Below are 5084 nucleotides of genomic sequence, written 5' to 3'. Positions count from 1 at the left end.
CTGATTTCCAATATAGGGGAAAATGAAATGCATTCACCTGGTTAATATGAGTAATTGTGCCAGACCTGGCCAATCACATTACCAGACCCGCGAGTAAAGAAACAACATCAGCTCTAGTGCAAGCTAACTATGCTAACCAAGGGCTAAAGTACAAACACTACATCCATACAGACTATATCCATAACAAGCCCTAAGAAGGGAAATATGCAACCATAAAAATACAACTTAGAACCATAAAATTGCCATAACCTGAACTGATGCAAAAGATTGGAGTGCTTTGAGGTGGGGACGGGAGGGAAACCGTGAAGAGGCGTGTCTTCAGTCTGCATTGACAGCCAATCATTCTGCTGTCCTGACCATTTTGGGAAGTTCGTTCCAACCCTGTGGGATCAGTGGCCTGCATACAGTCTTCATGGGACCATGCAAGGAGGGGGACAGCCAGTTGCCTCAATGCCATGATGGTACAGAGAGCCTTCCGTTTAGAGCCTTCCGTGTTGACTGGGGATTATTGCGTTGTTGTCCATTCCATCTGCAGTATGATTGTGTGCTCTTTTAATACAGTCACTTCCCACTGCAGATCAATCAGATCATTCTACCATGCCAAAAAAGACATTTGTTCCGCAGCCACGTTGAGTCATATAGACTGAAGTCTGTAACGGAGTCTAAGTGGGCACTGGAACACAAGTGCTTTCTCTAATTAGCTTTGAATATATAATTATCTCCTGTGATGCATCTCGTTCGAGCCATATTTTTTATTGTTCTGTACCCAGCCTGTAATCGGCTTGCTCCATTTAAAAAAATCTCAGTATTATGATATTGAAAATCTTGCATAGTATTTTCATATTTGCTTTCAACTGAATTGTATGCTTAACAGACCAGCTCGCAGAAGAGGCTATAATTATTGTATAGCGGTCTACTTTCAGCTCATCAGCTTGTGGCATGTTATGTTTATTACACTGTCTCTTTCATCAGCAGTGTGGGTGCATTGAATTATTGCACCTCTTACACTGACAGTAGCAGTCCACAGTTTAACCTCAATGCCCAGACTGGAAGTATATCCCAGCATGCCCCACTTCCCCCAATAGAAACCTGGGGAAGCTCCTTGTGGCTGCTTCCTGCACTGCTCCCATTTTCTGAATAAACAGAACATTCCTTGTTCCAGCTTGAATAACAGCACTCCCACATCCATCTCCAGCCCAAGTCTTCCTGCTGTCCACCAGAACCATGTGACTCACGGGGTAGATTGAAAATAACACACGCACACTTGCGTGCTCAAATTTCACATGTATGCACCTATATCACACGCACACACGCAATCACTCTCTCACACACACAATCACACACGCACATGCACATGCACACGCACAACCACACACACTCACTCACACACACACACACACAACACATGCACACTTGCGTGCCCAAATTTCACATGTATGCACCTATATCACACGCACACACACAATCTCTCTCTCACACACACAATCACACACGCACATGCACATGCACACGCACACGCACAACCACACACACTCACTCACACACACACAAAACACACGCACACTTGCGTGCCCAAATTTCACATGTATGCACCTATATCACACGCACACACACAATCTCTCTCTCACACACACAATCACACACGCACAACCACACACACTCACTCACACACACACACACACACATACATAATACACTCAGCAGCTTCTGGACCACGTGAAAAACAATTGGGAGCTCAATGTTCCAGCCAGAGACAGAGAGCTGTTGTTTACGACAGCCCTCACTGCGGGTACAGCGACAGTGGCTGTCACAAATAGCTGTCTCCTGTCAGTGCTTCCGAGAGACCCCCTCCCTTAGATGGACGTCAGGACATATCTTTCCTAAAAAAAGACTGATGCCGAGGATGACCCCCCAAGGGTCAGAGATAAAGCAGAGGTATTTCTAATGCAGCAGGTCCATATGGGGGTGGAAGAGAGAATCCCTGCTGCCCACCCCTTCTCAGAAGAGAAAATGGGTGCCTGTGAACCATCTATCACAGCTCCTACTGCTGCTGGGATCAGCACAGTGTCAACGCGGCCCTGTCCTCATTTCTGGGGTGAGAAGCGTCCACTTGAGATATACTGCAGTTCTAATTCCCATTCCAACTGTGGTGTATGTGCACTTCCTCTATTTAGCAAAATAAATAAATACATAAATTTTATGATATCAGAAGACGTTACTTAGCCTCTCCGTGATGCTGGAAAAGCCCTTGTTTGGCCATTTCTGTTGTTTCCTTTGTCAAACTGAGGGGGGGATTTTATCTGAAGTGCTGCAATCAATCAAATGCTTTCCAACTGTCACATTGCTCAACTGGTCAGCGTGAACCAGTGAAGAAGGCTGGCTGGTTGGGAAGGGAGCTTAAAAAAAAATAGATAATGATAATGGGGGATCCTTTAAAGAGTGGTTTTGGATTGAGTCTTAGTATCATAAATAGCTCTTTCTGACTTCAGTCAATAAGGAATTCTCAAAGACAACTTATGTGAACGTGGGAAGCGGGAAATAAGACTTGTCAGTGATATGGTAGGGGCCAGTATACAGTGAAAAAGGAGTCAATTTTAATCAAGGAATAGAATGCTAAAGTAAATCAGATGGAAGAGAAATTAAAAAATAAACACAAAAATATGAAAACATAGCATAGTCATACATCAACAGGAAATGCAAATATGCATATACATTTCAACATACTTCCTCATCAACTGCACCCAAAGAACAGGGTTGAGAAAATGCACACATATTTCTCTGCTCAACAGTTTCCATAAATTATAACTTTCCCAGTTACATCTGTGCAATCCATTTGCCCCTCCAGTGGAAAATATCAATTCCTATCAATTATTGAACATTACACAAGATTCATCTTCTCTGTGAATACTATTTCTTCATTTAAGCCATTTAGCATTGCTGAACATAAAAGACTTTACAACTGATCACTAGCTGTTTCAATCAAATACTGTGCATTGTGCATAATCGCGTCTGTTTACCAGTAGGCATCCCCACTGTGCCCTCTCCACACTTGTAAATAGTGTTACGTATTAATGGAATGTCACCATTGTTCTTGCGCCAAAGCAATTTTCACTTTTAAATTCACAGCAAATTTTGCAAGTGACAATTGATGTTTTCATCTGAAACAGGCGTGCACCATAATTTCATTACAAGTGACTAATCGTGTGAATCCATGTGGAGATTTTCATTTTCAAAATGCACTGTATCTGCTTATTGTCCACCTTTGAAGATTTTTACAAACTGACATAATGTTAATGAAAATTAGTTAGAGCCAGTAAGCCTGGGCTGCCCAAACCTTTTCCTGGACACCTACTGTCCTGTAGGTTTTCACTCCAAACCTAACAAATCACACCTCATTCAACAGCCAGAGACATCATTGAGCTGCTAATAAGTAGAATCAGGCGTGCCACATTATGGTTGAAATGAAAACCTACAGGACATGTGAACCAAATCTGTGTATTTTATGGGAAAAGTCAAAAATATGCAATTCAGTCAAAAAAAATTTCTTTAAAATTATTTTTTGTTATTAAATGTCACTGAGGACGCCCTGGGCCTACTTTGCAGACCACCAGATGTTTTTGGACGCCAGCTTGGGAACCCCTGATCTGACACGTTTCCTTTTAACCAGTGCTTATGGACTCTTGTCGTGGAGATCCACAGTGGCTGAATACTCTGGTTGTAACCAAGACACTTCACCAGCTGGCTTAATGCTCCCCATTCTTGTTTTGACGGTCTTGGTGCTTTAACAAAAGCTAGAATGCCTGCTGGATCACAATAGAGTAGCCTGGCATTGGGAGCTGTGCCTTGATTCAGAAACTGGTAGAGTTACTACTACGGTTTCAAAGGTGGTCTAACGAGGGGGGGGGGGGGTTTGCTACACCTGGACGCCCATCTGCCGCACTCCATGTTTACATTCCCGCCGTCACCTGTAAAAAAAAAAAAGCCCTTCATGAATCCCCAATCAGCTCTCATTTTCATGCTTCCTGCCCTTCCAAGGCCAGGCGAAGCAAAAACCCTCTCACTCATTAAAACGTTCATGCACTGAGCTGCCGCTGGTGGTGCCAGACCTGTGATACATAATGAGTCTTCCACATCGGCTGAAAGTGTACGACAAACATATTTGTGAGTATTTAAGAATTACTAGTACAGCAGTGTAGTATTACTGTATGAGCGACACAGTAGTCATTGAATGGAACCAAGCTGCAGTTATATATGCCTGACCTCTCTGGTGTGTATAATATCCCTGGACCTGTGATAATACATGTTTTTTACAGAACGCCATTACAGAAGACACAACACACAACAAAAAGCAAGCAGGCTTACTGCCACTAACCATCTGTGTTCTACATTTGGAGGGAAGCGGGTATGTAATAACTAGAAATAAGCATTAATTTCACAGAATACATTCCTCTGTGTCCCTCACGGGTAGCTTTCAGGAGATAGTTTTGCCAGTGTACAGTCGTGCCAGAGTACAGTATGTCACCTAGGAATTGCACCAATGGACATAAGCCCTGTTTTCATTTGCAATATGAGTGTTTATTGATGCCCACCTCATTTTAATACATCCTCCCAAAAAGCAGTTCCATCTTCCCTGCTATCTGGCACAATATGTGGGATTTTAAATAAAGTACCTTAACAACACTAATGAATAAACACAGGCCTATATCACAGTCTACAGACAGCGTAGTCAGTAATTCTTCACAGGAAATGCATTAAAATGATCATAGTAGCGTTGATGATCATAATAGAGCGAATAAGATCAGCCTAATATTAAAATGGCCAGTAGCATTGATGATCAAAATAGAGCCAATAAGATCAACCAAATATTATTCATTATGATTATTAAGAAGCCATGACCCTAACCTCTCCGTACTCAGCACGGGATCTCTTGGGAGTTGAGGAGGGAGGGGGAGAGAGAGAGAGAGAGAGAATGTGCCCTGACATTCCAGGAATGCCCTGTCATTGTTGCCGCCTAATGAAGCAAAGGCGTGAGCGGAGCGCCGAGAGACGACAAAAACCCACGCAAACGCCCGGGAGCAACTGAG

This window comes from Anguilla rostrata, chromosome 7, assembly GCF_018555375.3.
Source record: "Anguilla rostrata isolate EN2019 chromosome 7, ASM1855537v3, whole genome shotgun sequence".
NCBI classification, from domain to species: Eukaryota; Metazoa; Chordata; class Actinopteri; order Anguilliformes; family Anguillidae; genus Anguilla; species Anguilla rostrata.
The sequence above is the reverse complement of the archived record's forward strand: the minus strand, read 5'-3'. Positions refer to the sequence as shown.